Source organism: Macaca mulatta, chromosome 5 (assembly GCF_049350105.2).
Source record: "Macaca mulatta isolate MMU2019108-1 chromosome 5, T2T-MMU8v2.0, whole genome shotgun sequence".
Lineage (NCBI taxonomy): Eukaryota > Metazoa > Chordata > Mammalia > Primates > Cercopithecidae > Macaca > Macaca mulatta.
In genome coordinates this window covers 79,096,697-79,121,756 of record NC_133410.1, presented here as the reverse complement: position 1 = coordinate 79,121,756, position 25,060 = coordinate 79,096,697, and positions in this window count along the sequence as shown.

Sequence of the window (25,060 nt, the reverse complement as noted above, 5' to 3'; positions counted from 1 at the left end):
TATGCCTGTAATCCCAGCACTTTGGGAGGCTGAGGCAGGTGGATCACCTGAGATCAGGAGTTTGAGACCTGCCTGACCAACATGGTGAAACCCTGTCTCTACTAAGAACACAAAAATTAGCCAGGCGTGGTGGCACACACCTGTAGTCCCAGCAACTCCAGGGGCTGAGGCAGGACAATTGCTTGAATCCGGGAGGGAGAGGTTGCAGTGAGCCGAGACCGTGCCACTACACTCCAGCCTGGGTGACAGAGTGAAACCCTGCATCAAAGAAAAAAAAAAGACAATTGCAAAATGGTCAAAGAATCTGAGTAAACATTTCTTCAAAGAAACTATGCAAATGGCTAATGAGCACGAGGAAAGATGCTCAACATCATTAACCATCAGGGAAATACAATTCAAAACCACAATGAGCTATCACTTCATAACCACTGGATGGGTAGAACCGAAAGGACAGATTATGACAAGTGTTGGTGAGGACAGGGAGAAATTAGAACCCTCAAACACTGCTGGTGAGAGTGTATAATGATGCAGCCACTTTGGAAAGCCATCTGGCAGTGCCTCAAAATGTTCAACATTGAGTTACCATATGACTCAGCAATTCTGCTCCTAGGTATACACTCCAGAGAAATGAAAACAGATGTCTAAACAAGCAGTTGTACACAAACAGATGTCTACACAAGCAGTTGTACAGAAATGTTCATAGCTACATTATTCATAATAGCCAAAAATGGTAACAATCTGAATGTCCATCAACTGAAAAGTGGATAGATAAAATATGGTATAATTATACAGTGAGATATTACACAGAAATGAAAAGGAATAAAGTATTGATATATGCTACAACATGGCTTGACCTTGAAAATATATGAAGTGGAAGAAGCCAGGCACAAAAGAGCATATATTGTATGATTCCACATACATGAAATGTCCAGAATAGGCAAATCTATAGAGTCAGAAAGTAGATTAATAAAAAGGCAGAATAGAAGGAGAAAATGACAGAGGTGAGAAGGACACAGCGAGGGGGGATGAAAAACCATAAAAGGGAAAATTTAACTAATAAATCTGAATATTTTTCAAGCTTGTCTTCAGGAACCTGGTAAAGTGGTTTCCTACATGGAGCCTCTAGTTTGGGCAGAGAAAATTGAAGTTTTGAGCAAATCCCCTTAAGAGCTATACATTGCTTATTTAAACCACTGTCCAGTGGAGGAAACAATTTTGAGCCTTCCTAGAAGCACTTACATTTAAAGACCCTCCTATCTGCTGTGTCATTAGGGGACCAGCATGGCAGCCATTAGATTAATTTAATAGACTTTTATATAGCATTTATCAGCATCTGTATGGCAGCGATATCATACAGAAATGCCAGCAGGGGATGTACAAAGCCTGTAACTAGTGAGAGTGAGATCAGTGGGAAGCATGAAGGAGCTGAAGGCCCCTGATTCATGTTAAATAATAATAGCTTCCTCCAGGTCACAACGCCACCACAGATGAGAGGATCTTTAAAGTTTAACTGCCCTCACTGGAAAAGCTGGCAGTTTTATCCCCAGGGCAAGCCATCAGAGAGGGGACAAAGCAGTGTTAGGCAGGCTTATGGATTAAAAAGAAATGTCTTTCTATGAGTGGCATGTGTAATATGTGGATTTTGGTTAATCCCTTTTCTGTCCTGAGGCCTGGAGATGCTCTGTGATGTTTATGTGACCCGAGGAAGGGATGGGGAAGCAATAGGGGCTCCTGAAGTGGAGCAGTAGGATCTGAGATTGCCAGGATTTCAATTTAAAAGGAGACCAGGCTCCAGAGGCCAGAGACGTCTGTGAAAGGCGAGGAAAGGCAGTAAGGAGTCAGTGAAAAGCGAGTGAGGCTGAGTTACCATGGGATGGCCAGCAACAGGAGTTAGAGGTGGAAGGTGTGAAGTTTTCTGAATGGAAGCTGGTTGGATAGGGGCCTTTGGAGCTTCAGGAATTACCTGGCAAAAGTTGAGACTTGGAAATAGCTCAAGCCTGGAGAGCAAAACAGAAGGGACCTGTTACCTTGGCAGCCATAGAATCATTGGTTCTTGAGGAGATCTCAGAGGTCATCTGGTTAAATCCTAGGTCCACAGAGTTGATACATCCCTGAGTTATTAGGGGCAGGAATCCCCTAGTCCAAGTCTCAACTCTGGCAAACACAAAGGTGAATGGGATCTCCTGGGAAGCAGATTTTCTGGCCTCAGCAATTCTGTAGTGAGAGACAAGTGAAGCACCATTGTGGTCCAGTACTAACTCCCTACTCACTGTTCAGAAAGAATCTAGGGCTCAGTGTCCCTAAGAGCCTACACTCCATTTATGTCTGAGATGTCAGAAACACAGCACTCAAAGGGAAATGAAAATTCGAGACATGCTGGAAGGAAAAGAAATTTCTCAAATAAGACCCAGTGCCTAAGGCTACCACCACCACTGCACATTTCCAACAAGGCCTCGCTCAGAGTGGAGATGCTTCCTCCCTAGACATGGTGAATGAGCTGTGTCACCATTATACCCTGCATGGAAGCATATCTCAGCTGAGCTTAAATTCCAGCTCTGGGCCTTTAGTGCAGATCCTGGGAAGACTAACTCTGCAATTTTTTTTTCCTCTCAGATACCCCTCAAGTCTCTGCTATCGTCTTTGCCAACATGACGCACTAATTCTAGGAACCTAATTTTTTTCCAGGAATCCCTGAGAGTGCTTTTGTTTTCCAAATTTTGTGGGTAGGAAGCCAGTGCTATAATAACTATATGTCATATTACATCTTTGGATTCTCTAAAAAGAGAGCATTTATGTGAGACTTCAAGGCTTGAAGAAACTGTATCCATCCCAATGAGAGGAAAGTGGGATCGCTGCAGAGAGAACCTGAATCCTCTCCCTGCCCCTCACCCGTGTTTTTGTTTTTTGAATCAAGAACTCTCTAATTTCGACTTAAGAATTTTGGACTTGGAAAACTTCATTTGTTTTAGGCAACTTCATTTGTTTTAAAAATTTGTTTCCTTTCGACTTTCATTTACAAGAGGATTTAGTCTTTGGACTTAAATTTTTCCTCAAGAATTTAATAATAAAGAATCATTTTTATTATTGGAATATGTTCATGTTGTCAGTAAATCTAATTTCAGAACCTCTGATGAGCCGTATTGGATGACATATTTTGGTATGGAAAACACAAGAGAGAGTGAATTTTCAGCCTTAGATTAATAGTCTATTTGGGATTTTGATTCACGTGCAGGTTAGATCTACTTGTGAACCTTGTGGTGGGTAAATCTGCACTTTCACCTGTAGACCCAGGAGGGTCCCTAAAGGAGCAGTGGTAGGTGGTTACTGGGGCACCACCTCGTGGAAGTGGAAACAACACTGACTCGAGGATACTGTTTTCCTCGAATAGCAGACCTAACTCCTCTCTGCCCCATGTGAGTGGTGAGTTTGGCAACAAGCTCTTCTCTCTTGGGCTCCACCTGCCTGCTGAGAAGGTACACTCTACTATGCATGCACAGCCACAGGAAAGTGTGGCAAAGCAAGTCCTGTCCATGTAAAGGACCCATCACTACCCATCACTACCCATGGCTGGTGCATTGGTTGAGAGTGCCCCATCACTACCCATGGCTGGTGCATTGGTTGAATTCAAGGAAGTAGAGTCCATTAGCTGACCCACTTGGTCAGACACTGGGGCCACATCCTCCAGCATAGCTTTGGATCAGGGATCCCCATCTGTCTGACTCATGTGTCTATCTTTTGTTTTCTTTTCTATAGAAAAATATAAGTGTGTACTTGGCTTGAATGACCCTTTTGGGTTTGGCTATTACTCACAGATGAAGGAGACATTTCCAAGGTTGCAGGCAGTGTCATTCTAAGCACAGTCCTTGCAGCAGTAGAGACAATCCCAATGATTACAGGAAATCCTCAACTCTCATCCAGAACCTGTAAGCTCAGGACATGCATCATAGGAAGGCTGTGAATTGCTGAAGTGCTTCCGTGGTTGACTTTTGCTCCCTGCCTACGTGGGCAAGAAGCTGTAGACTCTGGGATAATTTGGATGATCCCAGCATGGGTATACGCCACTCTGCCTCATGACACTTACTAAGGCTAGAGAGAGACCACACCCATCCCTTCTGTTCTCCATTGCATTCCCTTCCCCAAACTTTCCATCCAGAAATTCTTCTTTGGTTGACCCTGCCACGTTGTATATTCTTATTTCCGCCCCCCCATGATGCATTTTCTTTCAATATCCTTAGATTCCTAATAAATCGACTAATTAAACATAGACAACATCTGGATTAATTTTCTGCATAAAAATACAAATTCTAGGGTTCCTATGACATCTTTTACAAGGTGTGGTCTAGTCTTTTTATACTCTATGTTGACAGTTTTCATTTCAACGAAAATTTAGGTGACTGCTTACTCCATACATTTCAGTGTCTCTGGCATTGTGTTAGGTGTGAGAGATAATGAAATAAAAGTCACAAGCCCAGTTGTCAATGATTTCACTCCTTGGGGCAAAGAGTAAGTAAAAAAGGATTAGAGAACAGTACAATACGTGAAAGAATGGAGGTGTAAATGGGTTGTGATTTGTGTATAGAGGCTAAGGGAGAGGGCATCAAGCTTAGGGAAGACATAGTGCACCCTACGTGGTCCAACGGGTTGAATTACATGCAAATGATCAAGTTTCACTGCATATTCGATTTTCACATTTCATGTATGTCATGATTTTATACTTACTGCAGTATTCAGAACCCAATATCTTGCTATTGGATTTGCTGAGAACATAACAAAAGCCTACAGGAAAGAGATGTTTTTGAAGCAGCTCCCCTGGTGTCCTTTGGTTTTCTTTCCACAGACACACAGTGGCCAGTGACTGCAGGTGTGAGGAACCTCATCTGCTGCAAAGACTAGAGAAACTCCTTCCACTTTCCTCTAGGAGTGGTGGTGCAAATGGTTGTTATCAACATAGTGGGTAACATTGAAACCAGTGCTTCTCATGCTTTAACATGCAAACGAATGACTTGAGGATTTGTCAAAGGCAGGTTCTGATTCCAGTAAGTCTGAGATTCTGCACTTCTAACAAGCTTTCCAGAGATGCTGATGCTGCTGGTCCTTAGACCACACTTTGGGTAGCAATAGTCGAAGCATGTGTAAACTAATAGGATGTGTATATACAATTTTCCTGTTTCCTTGGATAACTGCCCTGTGGGGCTTTATGTTCTGATCATTGGGACTCCCTTCTGAATGCCAGAAGCCTTCCTGAAATAGCTTTTAGGTGCTCTCAGCCTTTATAGGGAATGACCAAGGATGACAAATTGAGCACCCCTTCCTTCTCTCAAGACTTACCATGTTCCCTGTGTCATTCATGGAGTGCCTACAGGAACTGTCCCTTTCTAAAGTATCGCTAATGTTATCTCCTATATAGATGAGGAAACTGAGGCACAGAGTGACAGTTTCTCACCAGGCTAGGATTTGAACCCAAGTAGTCCAGATCCAGAGCCCAATACTGTGCTTTTCTGCCTTTCAACTATAATGCTCTGACCACGGATGACTCATTCAAGGGTTGACCCCAGCTTCAAAGAAAACAAAAGGCCGAGCATGGTGGTTCATGCCTGTAATCCCAGCACTTTGGGAGGCCAAGGTGGGTGGATCACCTGAGGTCAGGAGTTTGAGATCAGCCTGGTCAACGTGGTGAAACCCCATTTCAACTAAAATACAAAAGTTAGCCAGGCATGATGGCAGGTGCCTGAAGTCCCAGCTACTCGGGAGGCTGAGGTGGGAAAATCACTTGATCACTGGGAGACGGAGGTTGCGGTGAGCCAAGATCACGCCATTGCACTCCAGCCTGGATGACAAAGCTAGACTCTGTCTCAAAAAAAAAAAGAAAACAAAAATTATATTGAGCCCTGTGGAAGGGTGTTACCTTTCCTCTGAGACCTGAGTTCTTCTTCATTTCTTCTTCTTTTTTTACAATCTAGAACCAAACCAGTTAAAACAAAAAATTCTCACACACAAACTTGAAATCAATTTAATATTACATTTATTTTCTTCTATCCCCAAAGAACTCTTTAATCCTTCGAACTAAAAAGAAGGAATTGGAAAAAACAACTGTATTAGCCTGCCCTGGCTCCCATAACAAAACACCACAGACTGAATGGCTCAAACAATAGAAATGTATTTTCTCACTGTTCTGGAGGCTGAAATCTGAGATCAGGGTGCTGGCATGGCTGGTTTCTGAAGAGGGCTCACTTTCTGGCGTATAGATGACCGCCTTCTGTGTCCTCACGTGGCAGAGAGAGAAAGAGAGCAAGAGAGAGAGAAAGCTCCGGTATCTCTTCTCCTAAGGACACTAATCCCATCATGAGGACCCCACCCTCATTACTTATTTAAACCTAGTCATCTCCAAAGGCCTCATTTCCAAATACCATTGCCTTGGGGGTTGGGGTTTCAATTTTAGAGAGACAAAATTCAGTCTATAGTAACAACCCAAGGACGGTCAGTCCTCTATATGCTCTGGGTCCAGAAAAGCTTGTCTTCTTCAGAGCAGTCACTCTGTCTCAGAGCAGAACAGAAACAGTGTGCGGACTGGCACGTGTGACAAGGGACACCTCACAGAACCTAACTGGAAAGTCCCATGGGCTCTAAGATGTGAGTTGGGAGTTGGCTGGGCAGCATGTATCTGTGGTAGGGAAGAGAATATACTTTCTACTAGTTTTACAAGTGGAGAACAATTATTTGGAGTGGGCACCTGGAGGCATATCTTCCTCCCTCCCAGATTCCATCTTCTCAGCTTAGTCAAAATTAAAATAACCTAGCCTGAGGGAACAAGCATTCTGCAAGACAGCCTACACAAGAAATGAATGTTTTCTTAATCAATTTTGCTAAAAGGAAGAATTGAGATTGGCATAAAAAGCTGGATTTGGTGAGACAATTAGAAAATGAGGAATTGGAGTTTGCCTACATGTAATTTGCACAAAATTGGGGGTGGGCAGGGGATCCCTTCCATCATGTTTCCCTAGAAACTCAGAGTTTGGAAATAGTGCTCTACAGCTGTGATCTCACCTCGGCCAGTGGGTGTCTTCCCCAGGAATTTCTGGGCTTGGGATGAGAAAGCTGGGAGAGTGTTTCTAGTGGCTGAAGCCATAAGATGAAAAAGTTTGGGCTGTTGGCTGCCATGTCTGCAAGACTTCCGACAGATGGATTGAATGGAGAAGAAGGGTTTAGAGATGAAGGTTCAGAACGGTCTGAATTATGCCTTGCCCCTGCCTCCCACCACACCTATAAAAGTTATATGTTTAAGTCCTAATGCCCAGGACTTCAGAATGTGACTATATTTGGAGATAGTGTCTCCAAAGTGTTAATCGAAGTTAAACAAGGTCATCAGGGTGGACCCTCATGCAACTGACTGGTGTCATATAAGAAGAGGAGATTGGGACACACACACAGAGACCATATGAAGACATAGAGAAGATGGCCACTTACAAACGAAGGAGAGAGGCCTCAGGAGAAACCAGCGCTGCCAACACCTTTATATGGGACTTTGAGCCTTGCCTCCGGAACTGTGAGAAAATAAGTTTGTGTTATTTACTGGTCTGTGGTATTTTGCGATGGCAGCCCTAGCAAACTAGTATGAGCCTTGATCTAAGACCTTCTGAAGCCTAAGCACATTCCTGTTCTTGGAGTCCATGAGACAGCTCACTATCCCCATGATAGATTCCTGTTTCCTCCAAGCGATTTGATGATGCATCACTTCAATTACATGGCTGTCTTCTTCCAGTGTATCTTCATATCATATTCCCTTTTACATTTGTGTCTCTGTATCCAGTTTCCTATTTATATAAGGACACCCATCATATTGCATAAGGACCTACCCTAATGACTTAATTTTGGCTTGATTACCTCTGTAAAGGCTTCCTGGCTCTTCCTTCTTTTCTTTTTTTTCTTTCTTTTCTTTTCTTTCTTTTTTTTTTTTTTTGAGACAGGGTCTCACTCTGTAGCCCAAGCTGGAGTGCAGAGGTGTGATCTCAGCTCACTGCAACCTCCACCACTGGGGCTCAAGTGATTTTTCATGCCTCAGCCTCCCGAGTAGCTGGGACTACAAGTGTGAACCACCACACCCAGCTAAGCTTTTGTATTTTAATAGAGATGGGGTTTCACCATGTTGCCCAGGGTGGTCTAGAACTCCTGAGCTCAGGCAATCCACCTGCCTCGACCTCCCAAAGTGCTGGGATTACAGGCATGAGTCACTGTGGCAGGCCCTAGCTCCTCCTTTCTTCCTTCCTTCCTTCCCTTCCCTCTCTCCTTCCCTCCCTTCTCTCCTTCCCTCCCTCCCTCTTTCCGTTCTCTGTTTCTCTCTTGCTGTCTCTCTCACACCCACGTGTGCATATGTGCGCGCACGATAGGATCTCATGTTGCCCAGGCTGGTCACGAACTCTTGGACTCAAGTGATCCTTCTGCCTTAGCCTCTTGGGTAGCTGGGACTACAGGCACACACTACTGCACCTGGCTGGTTTTTTTTTTTTTTTTTTTTTTTTTGGTAGAGATGGGATCTGGTTCTGTTGACCAGGTTGATCTTGAACTCTTGGCTTCAAGCTATCTTTCCACCTCTCCCGAAGTGCTGGGATCACAGGTGTGAGCCACTGCATCTGTGGTACTGGGGGTTAGGACTTCCACGTATCTTTTTTGGAGGTCACAATTCAACTCATAGCAGGGGACTCCTCCTTCCTGGACTGACTGGCTTCCTGGTATTTTGGAAAGATGGCAGTGAGACCCAAGAAAGAAAGGCCTTGATGATGTGGCACCCAGTTTGAAAGACCACAGGCTGTGCAGGATCTGAGCAACCATATCAACAGATCACTGAGGCCCAACCTGTGATGCTTTTTCTGTGCACCACAACCCCAACCCCTAGATGTCCTGACACCCTGGAGATTTAGGACAGTGGCACAAACATGGCACATAGGGGGTGCTTACCTCACAAAGAAGTGAGGTTTACTGTTGAAAGTTCTGAGAGATAATTAAAAAGGTATGTTTCTTGTTTACTCAAGCATGTGCAGCAAGATTTCTGCAACAGCACCTCTGACCAGTGCCCCCGCCACTACGCCTGTCATTAGTGTCTGTACCTCTTTTTTTGCTCCCACTCTCAACAAGCCAAATACTGATCATGCCAGCAGTTGCTTCCTAGCACATGTTTATCACTGGCTGCTTGATTTTTCTCCCCTCTTAAAGTTCTTTTTGTTCAATATGACCAGTATCGATATTAATAAATGTTATATTAAAGAAGCCTATTGCATTTGTGAAAGAAACAGATGGGTAACTCTCATAAATTACTTGCCTGGTCATTGTATCTTCTTTTTATTTCTCTCCTTCTTTCCCCCCCTTTTTTTTAAAGTCTTTTATTTGATGTATACTGCAGACAGAAGCAAAGGGAAAAAATACATAGAAAAGAATATGATTTCATAATCATAGAAGGAATTGTGTTCAGAGATAGAGAACATGCAGTAATTTTCTATAGTGAAAAGCAATTTCCTTCAAACATAAGCCATAACTTTTTACCCTGTTCACAATAATTTTGCAGTTTCCACATTTCCCTGGGAAAATAACCCCCAATTTCCTGACCTTGCTTAAAAAGTTCAGTTTGGGAAACCAGCTCCTTTGTTCATCCCCAGTCATTGGTTTATGGGAGGAAGCTTCATTCTGCAACAAATAAACAGCTGGAGGTGCCTGAGGTCCTGATCTCAAACCCCTTACATGTCTAATTGGCTGTGTGACCTCAGAGAGGAAATAAACGAAGGGCTTCAGTTTTGCTTTACCTCATCAGAAAACACTAAGGTAAAAAAATCAAGTATGCATTGTTTCTTCAGTTGTTCCTTTATCAAATATTGAGTGCCTACTATATTTGAGTTTATAGCTCAGCTGGGAAGACAACAAAAATGTGAAATCACAACCTAGATAAATGCTAAGAAAGGGAGGTTAGGAGTGCATACAACGGGAATTTGGGCTAGTTAGGTATTCAGGGAAGACTTCTCTAAGGAAGGACCCTTCATGCTGTCGTCTTAAAGACTGAAAGATGGGGTGCAGAGTGGCGTGTGATGGGCTGTAAGGTAGACAGGGCCAGCATGTGCCCACTCAGAGCCTTCCAGACCATGGTAAATGTTTGGTCTTTATTCCAAAGCAGTGACTGGGGAGCATGTTTTAAGTGTGTGTGTGGGAGGGCAGGGGTGTGATTGTTTATCCACATAGAGTCCCTGGTGACAGATGTCATGATAAAAAGTGAGTCTCGGCCAGGCACTGTGGCTCATGCCTCTAATCCCAACATGTTGGGAAGCTGAGGCAAGAGGATCTCTTGAGCCCAGGAGTTTCAGACCAGCCTGGCAACATGATGAAACCCTGCCTCTGCAAATAATACAACAATTAGCTGGGAGTGGTGACATGTGTCTGTTGTTCCAGGTACTCAGGAGGCTGAGGTGGGAGGATTGCTTGAGCCCAGAATGTCAAGGCTGTAGTGAGCAGAGATCATACCACCGCACTCCAGCTTGGGCAACAGAGTGAGACCCGTCTAAAAAAAAAAAAAAGAAAAAGAAGAAGAAGAAAGAAAAAAGTGAATCTGTATAGTTCTTTGAGAGTCTAATGTTAAAGACAGTTTTGGTTTATCAGATCCTTGGGTATGTTATTTGGTTCACAATCCATCCACAGAGAACCAGAGCTGAATTGTAATTAGTATATAGGCCATCTCTAGCCACACATTGTAAAGGATGATACAATATTTATTAAAAATATGGATAGACAACTAGATAGTTATGTACATTAGCTGGAAGGATGCATATCAAAATGTTGTCTCCTGATTAAGGGATTTGTTGGTGACTTTTGATTTTCTTTTTTGGTATATTTTATATTTTTCAAGTTTTCTGGAAGTAATTGTTTTAAGAACTCCCTAAAAATATAACTGAGTGTCAGAATTACCTTCAAGGCAGCAGGCATGCATGCCCTTTTTATTTGGGAATTGAATAGTATGGGATCAGGTTACTGTAAGGCAGGGGCTTCAAAAGAATAAAAAACACAGGTGTGCTATAGACCAAATTATGTCTTCCCCAAATTCATGTGTTGATGCCCTAACCCCCAATGTGGCTATATTTGGAGTAAGGAAGTAATTACAGATAAATAAAGTCATAAAGGTGGAGCTGTGATGCGATAGGGTTAGTGTCTTTATAAGATACACCAGAGAGCTCGTTCTCTTTCTCCCCACCATGTGAGGATGCATGAGGAGGCACCATCCATGAACCTGAAAGCAGGCCCTCGGTAGAAACCCAATTAGCCAGCACCCTGATCTTGAACTTCCCAGCCTCTAGAACTGTGAGAAATAAATGTCTGATTTTTAAGCTGCAGAGTCTAAGGCCTTTTTAAAAAGCAGCCCAACAGACTAAGAGAGATGGTTAAATTCCATGGCCACAGTTTTTTTCTGAAAAGACGCCACAGAGAAGAGAAATGTATGCTGCACGTTGTTCAATTTTATTACATTTCATGTTCCTTTTGTGATTAAAAAACAAAAACATGCTACCATCTAACGCCTACCAAAAAATCAACAGATCCTCATAAGAAGCATTTGAAGTATGGGAGCATGTCCAAATGTACATTTATGTGCATGTAATGCTTGGAGAGGCATAAATACTGGCCCCAAATAAAATTTGAGCCAAGTTTTATGCACAGAGACCGAAAGAGGATTTTTGCACTGTGCTGTGTGCTGAAGGGTCTACAGGCTTCTGAGAGTCAGAGAACTTCTTTGTTCTATGAGAAGGGCAACATTACAGGGGCTTCAGAGATGGCAAGAGGCTCTTCCCCAGGCAGAAACTTCCCTGTGGTGCTTTGTGGAGTGTATGGATAGAGGAGCGTAGAGGTCAGAGGAAATAGTATATACAAACATCCTGGGGCCAGAAGCAGTGCGAGATATTTGAAAGATTCTAAATTGTCTGATATTGTTGGTGTATTTGTGGGGCATGGGAGCGGGGTGGGGTAGTGAGGAGGGGCGAGAGGATGGCCGGAGTAGAGGGAAGTGGAGCACAAAGGAGGTGAGGTTGGAGAGATAAACAGGGGTGGGATCATGCAGGGCCTGTATACTGCGCTTGGAAGTCCAGACTCTGCTGCATGGGCAATGGCATCGCAGGTTTGCTGGCAGGTGGCAGAATCAGAGTGGTAAACAGGTCTTCAGATCTTAGCCGTGATTCCTCCATTTCCATCCAACATAGTTCTCTTTATCTATTATGTAACTTCGCAGGGAGGTGTCTGGCCTCAGAAGCCTGGGGTCACTGCCAGACATGGAGATACACCTGGGTGAGTTTTCTAACCCTCCCCACTACCTTGTCCTCAGGCAGAGCCAGAGAGGGACAGGCCATCTTCTCTTTCCTTTTTAATTCTGTCATTCTCCCACACACCCAGAATCCCTGCTGCTCACTTTCTGAAACCATGCAGCTCCTCTCTGAGTGGCATGCACCAATTTGGGGTTTGCTGGGTAGGAAACTGTACAAACTCTGAGGTGGGCCTGAGGCAAGGTGAAGGGAGGTTGTGTAGAGCACAGCCTGGAGGAGGAGCTGGGATGCCTGTCTCCCTGGAGCCGGTGGAGGATGCTGAAGAATGGCATCTGAAGCTGCCCTGAGAATGTTTGGGGATCATGAGAGGTTTATGAGCTCCACACACCTCCAGCAAAGAGCAACACAGAAGATGGGCTTTTGTGTGTTGGACAACGAGGATGGTGGGAGGCCAGGAGGCTGTTCTGAAGGAGAGCGATACCCCAAAGACTCATCACATTCATTGGATGTGTAATCTTACCTCCATGTCTCTGTGCCATAGCCACCCCCCAACCCTCCAATACACCAGGCATGATCCTATAACCAGCTCCCCACTTCACCTTCTGATGCCAGACTGGCAGAAGCAGTAATAGGAGGCTGCCCACCATAAGGAATCCATGTGGTGTGAAAAACTCCAGCCCCACTGCTAGGCTATCGGGTGCCTGTGCAAACCAGATAGACACCCCTGCCTTGAGCCACTTTGTAGCCAACTGCTGCAAACAACCTGCATCACCACATTTGCCTATCCCCAATGCTCCCCAACTGTGTTAGCCTTACTTTGCAAGTCCTCTGTCCAAAAGAGACCCTGTCAGAGGAGCATCCTGTGGACAGAGAGATCCAAGATTAAAACACATTTTTTAAAGGGCATTATCAAGACTGCATGGGGAGAAATTGCATGAAAGACAATAAAAGCCCAAATCAAAGATGCAGGTGCCACTGGCTCTCTGTCTCTGTGAGACAGGTATCCGAGCCTCAGAATGAGGCCCTGGATGCGTCCATGGGACACACTCTGTACGTGCCACAGATAGTTCTCACTTCATACATATTTCATCTGTTTGAGTGTATGTGGTTTGGGGCAAATAAAAGCAAAGCGATTTTTGTGTCTCCAGCTCTGTCTTCAATATTTACAGATTGTATTTCCACCAGAGCCTCTGAGATGTGAGTAAATGCAAACGATCCCCGCCAATGAGTGTTTGAGTTCTCTGTGGAGAGGGGGGCTCAAGGTTGTAGATTCCCATTAGCAAATTGGCATCTCATCCTCTCTTCTCCCCAATGGGCCCTCGTATGAAGCTGAAATGCCAAGTTATTTCCCCAGAGAAATGTTTCCCTCACATAGTGTCACACGTCCTCAACTGTAACTGACTATCTCTCTGCCAGCCTCCGTCTACGGTAACTGACATCAGATGAGCACATCACATGCAAAAGTGCTGTTGCCATAAATCTTTCAAAAGATTAAAGGGAGGCACAGAATCAGGCACCAAAGCAGGGAATAGAAAGTGTGGTGAATGACAAAGACAAAGGCTGTTGTGATTTCCTGTAAGATTAAGAAACTATCAGAAATGACCAGAAGTCCTGTAATCTGCCTGGGCCTATCCCATGCAGACCTGCTGACAGTGCTTATCAGTGTCTTCTGGTCTCCCAAGGAGATTTTTTGAAAAGAAGCTGAATAGAAATAGTCATTGCAAATATCTTTATTTCCAAGTATATCTCCTCTGAACATGTCAGATCTCATTCTGCCACCTCATTCCTTAAAAACCTCTGATGGCTCTCAGTGTTCACAGAAAGAAAAGCACAAATTTTTTAGCGTGCAAATCCTTTACCTAACATCTCATCATACTTTCCTGGGCTTCTTATCAGCTGCTCACTTGTGTGTGAATTATATTTGACCACTTGGGACTCTCATGTATTGTAATACCACATGTCTTCACTTATGCTGTTCCTCTGTTGGAATGCTGTTCCATGCATTCTGCGCCTGGCCTCCTCTGACCCATTCTTCACATCCAGCCCCCTCTAGGAGAAACCACTGCAGGAGAACTCATGCTTGCCTATGCATGTTACAAAAGTCTTTATCAATTCCTCTATTATAACACCATTAGACAGTATTGCTACTATTTGCCCACACTTCTCTCCTTTGCTAGACTCTGAGTTCCAGTCTTGATATCCGACCATATTCATCGAAGTCCTGGCACATAGTAGAGGCTGAATGAGCATTTGCTGGGCTGAATGGAATGTAATGTTAAAGAAGAGATGTAATATCAAATCCATAAGTGATTGATAAGACCCAAGGGTATGTTCTGACAAGATTTAGAATAGGCTTATATAGTGTATTAGTCTGTTTTCACATTGCTAATAAAGACATACCTGAGACTGGGTTATTTATTTATTTATTTATTTATTTTATTTCCATAGGTTATTGGGGAACAGGTGGCGTTTGGTTACATGAAAAAGTTAGTGGTGATTTGTGAGATTTTGGTGCACCCATCACCCAAGCAGAATTCATTGCACCCTATTTATACTGTTTTATCCCTCACCCCCTTCCTACCCTTTCCCCAAATCCCCAAAGTCCATTGTGTTATTCTTATGTCTTTGGATCCTCATAGCTTAGCTCCCACTTACAAGTGAGAACATATGATGTTTGGTTTTCCATTCCTGAGTTACTTCACTTAGAATAGTCACTGTGAATGCCATTCATTCATTTCTTTTTATGGTTGAGTAATATTCCATCATATATATACATATATATATGATGAAATATATATGTGACAGAATATATATGATGGTATATATATGTGCATACACACACACACACACACACACACACATATATATATATATATATATATATATATATATATATATATATATATATATCTCACAGTTTCTTTATCCACTTGTTGACTGATGGGCATTTTGTTTGGCTCCACGTTCTTGCAGTTGCAAGTTGTGCTGCTATAAACATGTGTGTGCAAGTACCTTTTTTGTATAATGACTTCTTTTCTTCCAGGTAGATACCTAGTAGTGGGATTGCTAGATCAAATGGTAGTTCTACTTTTAGTTCTTTAAGGCATCTCCACACTGTTTTCCATAGTGATTGTACTAGTTTACATTCCCACCAGCAGTGTAGAAGTGTTTCCTGTTCACCACATCAGTGCCAGCATCTACTATTTTTTCATTTTTTGATTACAGCCATTTTTGCAGGAGTAAGGTGGGATTGAATTGTGGTTTTGATTTGCATTTCCCTTGTCATTAGTGATGTTGAGCATTTTTTCATGTTTATTGGCCATTTGCATATCTTCTTTTGAGAATTCTGTATTCATGTTCTTAGCCCACTTTTTGATGGGATTATTTGTTTTTTTCTTGCTGATTTATTTGAGTTCCTCGTAGATTCTGGATATTAGTCCTTTGTCAGATATATAGATTGTGAAGATTTTCTCCCAGTCTGAGGGTTGTCTGTTTACTCTGCTGACTGTTCCTTTTGCTGTGCAAAAGCTCTTTAGTTTAATTAAGTCCCAGCTATTTATCTTTGTTTTTATTGCATTTGCTTTCGGGTTCTTGGTCATGAAATCCTTGCCTCAGCTAATGTCTAGAAGGGGTTTTCCAGTGTTAGCTTCTAGAATTTTTATAATTTCAGGTCTTAAAGTCCTTAAGCCATCTCGAGTTGATTTTTATATAAGGTGAGGGATGAGGATCCAGTTTCATTCTTCTACATGTGGCTAGCCAATTATCCCAGCTCCATTTGTTGAAAATGGTGTCCTTTTCCCACTTCATGTTTTTGTTTACTTTGTCAAAGATCAGTTGGCTGTAAGTAATTGGATTTATTTCTAGGTTTTCTATTCTGTTCCATTGTTCTATGTGCCTATTTTTGTACCAGTACCATGCTGTTTTGGTGATTATGGTTTTATAGTACAGTTTGAAATCAGGTAGTGTGATGCCTCCAGATTTGTTCTTTTTGCTTATTGAGACTGGGTAATTTATAAAGGAAAGGGGTTTAACTGACTTACAGTTTCCACATGCCTGGAGAAGCCTCACAATCATGGCAGAAGGCAAATGAAAAGCAAAGTCACATAAGGACTTGAATTGAGATGATGATGCAGGAAATGAGTATGACCATGAACAATAGGGAAGTAACAAGAAATTGCCAAATTGGGAGGAAAGATGGTGCCTTTGATTGTAGACACAGTTAGTTTGAAGAAGACAGATAGCCAGGTTGTTATTTGGCAGTAGGAAAGCAGATTAGTGAAGTGTTAATAGTTAGAAGCACAGGCACTGTGCTTAGGCAAGCTACCTAACTGCCACAAACCTCAATTTCCCCTTCCATAGGGATCTGTGTAAGGATTACTTGAGGTAATGCATGCACAGTATTGAACATAGAGTTTGAGAAACAGGAAGAGTGCTAGATTAGTGGGACTATACATTTTATTGGAGAGAGAGGGCAGAGCCCAGGAATGTGCCTTTTCCATGGTTATCTTCCTTGGCTCGGCAGGTGTTGCCTGGTGAGCCCTGGAAATGCTGCCTACAACTTTCATTATACAATTATCCGATGGATCTTGGGCTTGCCCATTTGAACAGTGCGCTTGACTTTTGGCACCTTCACCTCCACAGTCAGGGGAGGAGTCTGGTCTGCCTCATGGTGCAATGGGCATGGGATTTTTGGGCTTCCAGAAAGAGGAAGACACCAGCACCCTTCATTTCAGTCCACTGTGATTACGGAGCTGTTAAAACTTCTATGTATCATCAAATTACACTGTCTTCACGGGGAGTAACTGAATGTTCTCACTCCTCTCTCAAAGTGAGAATTTGAGAGAGGAGACCCTCAAACCACAACCACCATCATCACCACAAGGTCACAAAAACACTCCCTGTTCTTATCATACAGCAATATTATCTGATGCCAGAGAATTTCATAAACAAACTTGAATGGGCAATAAAAAGAAGCCCCCACACTAGGCAGGCAATCAAATTTCTACATCTTAAAAGCCCCAATGAATTACATACAGAGTAACCAGGTTTGTCCTCATAAAAGTCATTCTGCTATCCTCAAATTCATCATAAAAAGATCTATATTAAAAATCACATGATGATGTCCATAAAAGATTGAAGAAAAAAAAAATGCAATATTGATTCTCCCAGGGCCTAAGGCAACCCTGTCTTCAAGGCAGAGCTTCCATGAATGTCAGCATAAGTAAGGGTCTCCATCAATTAGTTATTTAATAAAACTGAGGAGTAGCTGAAACCACATACTTGCATATATGTTTAACTCTTTGGAAGCTGAAGAATGATCAGAAAACATAGGTGAAAGTTTTACTATTCTGTTAATACTGTCTTAATTTTGGTCCACCCCAACCCCAAACAGGTCTTACAGGATTAAAGTCTTACTAGCCTAAATATTTATTTTATCCACACAGGCTTGAGTTATTTTTTCAAAATAAGACATTAGCTGTCTTGGACATTTCTTATTGCCACAATCAGCTGGTTTTCCCTCTTGCTTTCTCTGTTTGTTCCCTTCCTTAAAGCCAAAGAGTTTGAATTTCCTTCCCCAGACCTGGGAGAGGTCTTGTACACTGGTAAATTGACACTGAACATGAAAGACATGAAAGCTACCTTAATGGCCTCAACATGCCGACCTTAAGAAGAGCTGCTGGGAAAGCTGTGGCGCACCCTGTCTGTCACTGGCAGGAGTGGCCTCATGGGATATGGTTTCCAGGCTAATGCAAACAAGCATGGTAGAAATGGTGACACCATGGGGCCTGAGCAAAAGCCTCAGCCTTATGGAATACTCCTTGTGGCACATGAGCCAGAAGGTGATATTTCATGGCAGGTGAAGACACTGGGGCCTAAAGACTTACAATGATCTGTCAAATATCAAAGCTCAACTTCTTAAAGGCTTCATTCTGTAATCTATTAAAGGGGGGCAACAAAATAAGGATGAAATGAGATAACCTGGAAAGCTATGGACTTCTTTCCACGTTCAATTGTTGCCTAGCCCTGCCTGCCTCTCTGAGCAGTGGTGGAGACACATTTCTATCCCAGTCCCATCCTCTCCTCTCCTGAGTCTTTCAGTGCTGCTCACCACCTCTCCTGCACCTCCTCTCACTTCTCCTCCAAGAAGCTGCAATGAGGAAGATGTCCATGTGGCAGAGTTTGGGTGGAGACTCACTGTTCTGGTGGCCAATGAGACTAGACTGAACCCTCTGGCCCCTGCCAGGGCCTCTCTATAATCATGGGAGCGCTGGGCTACCTGCTCAAAGAGGATGGCCTGCAGGGGAGGAAGGAGGCATGGCCGTGCCTGGACACCCTCTCAGGGCTCACCTGGAGGAGAAGGCCTCCTCAGCGTTCCCCTCCCCACCACCCTTCTTTGTTTTACACGCTCCCTTAAAACCAGAAGCCCTCCATCTTTCTTCCTCAAGCAGGGGAAGTAGCCTGGCAAGGATAAGAATGAGGTTCTGAGTCAGTGGAGACTGAGAGCAGTGGAGGGAGGATGACAGGTTTATTCCATCAAGGTTAGGGGCTGACTCTATGAAGAGGAGGCCTGTGCCTCAGAGCCACGGGTAAGGTGATTTATAGAAACTTTGGTTTCTATAAATGACGTGGGGTTTCTGGAGTGGCTCATGTGTGCCACAGATCAAAGCTCACACAATTGCCACCACCTCCTGACTGGCCCTTGACCTCTGGTTTGCAAGGCCAGGACAGCCTCCCCCTCCTTCCTGACCAGCAGCAGGGATACTCCCTGAGGGCTGGTGCCTCCACACTGGTGACAGCCTCATCTCCAGCCTGCAGGAGCAGGGAGGTCTTTCAGTAATGAGAAATGTTCACATACCCTAAGTCCCAGGGGACAAGGTGGGAGACCCCTCTCTTGAGGTCTATCTTAGTTTGTGACGATAACTCAGATCCAGGGGGAGAAACAGATTGGTCACTTCATCCCTATCCTTACCTTGGCATGGGAAACCACTCCCCACAGTGCCCAACACTGGCCTGGGCATGCCTCTCCCCTGTCCCAGCTGTCTCAGGCCATATCCTCTTGGTCATGCACTGGCAGACCCTCCCCTCCAAGTATGTCTTTTTTTTAGTTTTTAATTTTATTAGTTTTGAATCCCCCAAATGGTCTTTATCCTCCAAGTATGTCTGTCAAGTGCTGCCACCCAGCCTCTGTTGGGGAAATGACAAACAGTAAGTTTCTGCCTTGTGACTTGCCTAAAGGGCCATAAGCAACTCCGTCATGCTTGGGTTAGGCTGAGTGGAAACAGAACAAAATATTGGGGTTTGGTGTTACTGAAGAAAATCTATGTCCTGGAGCTGATGTATCTTATCTGACTACTTTCCCAGAGGGTCTTTCTGGGTGTCATCAGTGGGACCTGGGCTTCCGAAAATGGGTGGGGAGAAACTCATATTTTGTCCTTGTCATTTTTCCCCAGAGTTATTGTCACCCAGACGGACTAGAATGAGGAGAGAAGGCAAGACAAAGAGAGAAAATTAGTGTGGGCCATGAGGCAGGAGTTTATCGTTCCTGGGGCATAGGATGGGGCCTTCTTCGTGTCCTGTCTCTGGGATGCCCTCTGCATCTCTATCTCCATTCTCTCTGGCTTCTGACCTTTACAACCTACACAAGCATGCTCTAAAGTTAAGAAAACAAGGGAAACAAGGGAAGGAGATAAGTAAAGAAAAAACTACATCCATAAAAGAACTGTCATTCTGGGATCTAAAGAGAGAGTGTTAAGACATCCCTAGTAATTAAACTTATTTTGACTGGAATTTATTTATTTATGTATCCACTTCTTACGATGTTAATTAGCAGCTTCCAACAAAAGATGCAGATATAAGAAAATTAAATAATTTAATAAGAATTAAGTGTGAATCTAATATGTACAAAGTACTGGGTTGCATGGAGTTCAGCTTTGTGCAGAGAGCAGGAGCTTTGGAATACCTTTTAGCTGCGTAACTTGAGACAGTTAATCTTTGAGCTTCAATTCTTCTTCTGTAAAACGGAGTTCATAATTGTAGAACCTACCTCGCAGACTTGTGTTATGGGTTTAAATAATATATGTTGAAGGGGCTTAACAGTCTCTGACGATTCAGTGAGCACTTAATACACAGTAACTATTGCTGTGATTATTCATTTCTGTGCTAAGAAAGAAAATGATGGTGGGGACATTGTCCCTGTTTGAAGGAGACAGAGAGATAGGGAAGGACTTGATGTGTTTGGGGACGAGTACACAGGTTGCTAAGTGACTAGTGCGTACACAAGGGGGAAAAGGAAGCCAGGCTGCAGAAGCCTTAACTACGAATTTATCCTATGGGCAATGAGAAGCCACTTGGCAATCGGAAAAGACCACTCTGGTGGAGGATGGATGGAAGTAGGAAGAGATGGGAGTCAGGAAACAGTCATGGGCCTATTGAAAGACGTGAGGTAGAGAGAGAGAAATAACCTTCACTGGGGCCTTGGAGTGGAGAGGGAGAGCGGGGCAGATTCCAAGGCCTCTGGCTTGTGTTACTTGGGTGGTTCCACTAGAATGCCAGCTCCATCAGGGCAGGGGACTTGTTTTGTATGTTGATGCAGCTCCAGCACCTAGAACAGTGCCTGGCGCATAGTAAGAGCCCCATAAATATTTGTTGAACAAATGGATGGTGGTGACACGACACTAGGAAGGAAATAATACAGAACAGCAAATCTGGGGATGAAGATAATACTTTTATTCTAGATATGCTGAATGTAAGCAGCCTAGGGGATATTTAAATGAAAATATCTCATGTGGAACATGGAAATTTGGGCCTGATACTCAGGACAGAACTTTGGGCTGGAGTAGAATTTTGACCATGTTGGTTTATAAGATGGCTGAAATCATGAGATGGTTCAGATCAACCTGTGAAATTGTGGAACAAGAGAGGAAAAGGTCGAAAATAGAGACAGGTGAAAATCCACATTTGTGGTGGGAGGCACAGATGTAAGAAGATGAGCCAAGAGATGGAGAGAAGATAAAGAGCAGTTAAGACAGTAGCACGACCGGGTGCAGTGGCTCATGCCTGTAATCCCAGCACTTTGGGAGGCCGAAGCAGGTGATCACCTGAGGTCAGGAGTTTGAGACCAGCCTGGCCAACATGGAGAAACCCCGTCTCTACTAAAAGTACAAAATTTAGGCAGGTGTGGTGGTGGGCGCCTGTAATCCAAGCTACTCGGGAGGCTGAGGCAGAAGAATCACTTGAACCTGGGAGAAGGAGGTTGCAGTGAGCCAGGATCACACCACTGCACTCCAGCCTGGGTAACAGAGTGAGACTGTCTCAAAAAAAAAAAAGAAAAAAAAAAAGAAAAGAAAAAAAGACAGTTGCAGACAAGCTCTGCAAGGTAACTTCAAAAAAGCAGTAACATGACCAGCTGCTGCAGAGGACTTAAGTAGACAGAGCATCACAAAGGCCTACTTAACGTGGCAGCAAGCATCATGAGAGAGCCTGGAGAACAGTAGGGATGAAAACTTTCTTGCAACCCCCATCCCCTTCCATCAGAATGGCTTTCTCACTATTTTTCACTTTCTTATCCAAATAATTAGCAAATAATCACAAATAATTCTAATTAAATGCAAACTCAAATAGGCACATTTATGCAATACTGAGCAGTGACTTCTTCCTCAATTTTTCATGCGTACAATAGTGTCACCAATTTAAACATCAGGTTAAAAAACAGAAATGTTCAGGTTCTAATGATACCATTCCCTTTCCCGCTTTGCTTCCATGTGATATTTTAGGTTATTCTTGTAGCTATTAATAGTGCTCTGATCCACACAATTTGGGAGCAGAATGTCGCCTCAGAGGACTTTAGATTGGGTGTGCACTTGCCTCTATTTCTATGAAAATTTCATGTTTCTTAAATGTCATTTTTTGAACTTTAGATATGCGAACTTAATGTGAGGCTCCAAAACACAATGATTTCTTTTTACAGCCATGATAGATTTGTTTAAATCATTGGTCAGCTCTGACAGTTGTATTAAAATCTTAAAAAAAAAAAAAATGATAGAAACCAGAACATGCTATCTAAAGTATACACATGCTATCTAAAGTATACATCCTCTCCTGTTGTTTTGGAAAGCCAGTGGCACATACTTCATATGCAAGACCCTCATTCTTGGGACCATTACATATGGATCGTCAAGTGCTGGTTATGCCTTTTTATATAAACTCGATCTTCCATAGCTCAGCTGCTTTGCCGAGGCACAGTCCTGAGGAAGGTTGCTCGGATTCTCAGTTTAGCATAACATTTGAGTGATACAGCACAGTATTCCTGTTCATATAAATATTTTAGGTTGAAAAAACCCCTTTTGTTATTTTTCTCTCTGCCTAAGAAATACTTTCATGAACTCTTCCCATAACAGAGCAGTTCGCTGACTTCAGTAACCCTGCAGATAGACAAGGAAATAGCCTCTTGGCACTGCTGATTTTCCACAACTAAAACATTGAGAGAATATGCAGAACCACACCACTTTTAGGTGAATAGAGAGTTCCTTATTTTCTTTAAACTCTACATCCTTTCTCCTTCCCAGTTGTGGATGTGGGAAAAATTAACACTGGAGTTAATAAGGAAGAAGGTATATGATCACACTATTAACCTCAGAGGGCCTACTTTGGAAGTTTCCAATTTCCTTTCCATTTGTGGTTGGAGTGTGACCTGTTATCTGGATTTTCATCCAAGAATTACTTCTATGAAGGTGTCTGTGACTAATTCCAGCCACAAGTTCTCTTCTCTTCCTTCCTTGTCTTCCTTTCTGCAGTGTGTGTGTGTGTGTGTGTGTGTGTGTGTGTGTGAGAGAGAGAGAGAGAGAGAGCCAGAGAAAAAGAGAAAGAAAGATTTATCTTTTTCCTTTATCCTCCTATGTTTTCTATTTGCTCGTTCATGTATTTGTCTCCCCTCATTTCTCTTGCTAACTTATAGAATACTACAGAACAAGGATTATATTTTTTTCTTTTGTTTTTCATTTCAAAGTACCTAGCCAGAGATAGAGTATCTAGGCATAAAAGAAGAGTTTAATCAGCACTCATGGATGAATTATGTGAGGACAAAAAACTAGATGTTAGGATCTGCTGTTGTACCCTTTCATCCTGAATAATGCATTTTGCTCTGCAATTATCACCCCAACTTTCACTGGCGATCCATGAACTCACCAAAAATTTAGTGTGTGTTTGTGTGTGTGAGAAAATATGTGTGGGTGTATGGTGTGTGCATGTGCCCAGTCTGCAGCCTGCATCAGATTCAAAGGGATTCAATCCTCAAGAGCTCAGGGAAGGAGATCTTTCCTTCCCCTTGGTGCTGGCAGATGAAAAGTACAAGGACTCAGCACTTTTTTCGAACCAGTCAAGGTCTTGCAGACATGAGGAAATGTATATTAGAAGTTTTAGAGGCCAGGTGTGGTGGCTCACACCTGTAATCCAAGCACTTTGGGAGGCTGAGTTGGGAGGATTGCTTCAGGCCAGGAGTTTGAGACCATCTTGGGCAACATATCCAGACCTGGTCTCTACAAAAATAAAAAAAAAATTAGCTAGGCGTCATGGTGCACACCTGTAGTCCCAATTACTAGGGAGGCTGAGGAGGGAGGATCATTTGAGCCCAGGAATTTGACCTTTCAGTGAGCAATGATTGCACCACTTCACTACAGCCTGGGCTACAAAGTGAGACTATGTCTCACAAACAAACAAGCAAATGAACAAAAGCCTTAGGGATGAGATGGGATGGGATAAGGAGGACTCTGAGTTGGCCAAAGATCAAAGTCCAATTTCACTTGAAGACTCTGGGGCCTAGTTACACACAGAGAACCTCTGTTGTTATCAAATACAACACAAGCCTGCAGTGTGTTCGGCATTGGTCTTCCTCCAGGACTTTGCCTCTAACGGCTATTTCAGTCCTGAGTCCTGACAACAATGATTTCTTTAATATATTCTGGCCATTAATGGCCGACAGGGAAGCAAACACTTAGTAATCAACATTATAGAGTAAGAAGAAGAGGAGCTGGAAGCAGAGGAGAAGAAAGAGAAAGATTTAAGAGAATAAAGACAGTAGAAAATGAAACTGGCTCTGAAGTATATTAATACAAAGGATTATGGCAATTGAATGGAAAGGCTCCTAAGGTTTCATAAAGGGAAAATTGTTCACGAAACTGGAAATAGAAAAGAAAGAGTAATTTTAGGTGCATGTTTCAGATAAATTATCTTAGTTCATTTAGTACCAATATTTCTAATGAACACTTAGGGCTGATATGAATCACTTCTCTGCTGACTCCATTAGGAAACCTATTGGGTGTGCAATTTGAGTGGGATTACAGAGAAAGATGTTGAGAGATCTGTGATTTAGAAGGTGGGCAGCTCTTCTCTGATAGGTTTGAGTGTCCTCTAGCTCCATGAAGAGAGGGCCTGAGAAGCTCAGCTGCAGAGGCAGCCTCTGGTTAAGAGAGGCGGCACTGGGTCCTTCAGAGAATGGCTGGCTCAGAGGAAATTTACACTGGTGATTCACTCATTGCCATGGTAACCACTTGAATGCAGAGGAGTGCATTTGTTCATTTTTACAATTATTCTATTATTTATACTGAGGCGTCTTTGAGAGGATGATATATATCTGGAGAGGAGTCAGGAAAGCTACCCCTTGGACAAAAGAGACAATTAACCACAAGATGCCCCTAATTGGAAATACATGTTAGCTAATCACCAGGGGCACAGTCTCTTTCCACCTGGCCCTGAGGGAAATCTTCAAGATCCAAGAAGATGTC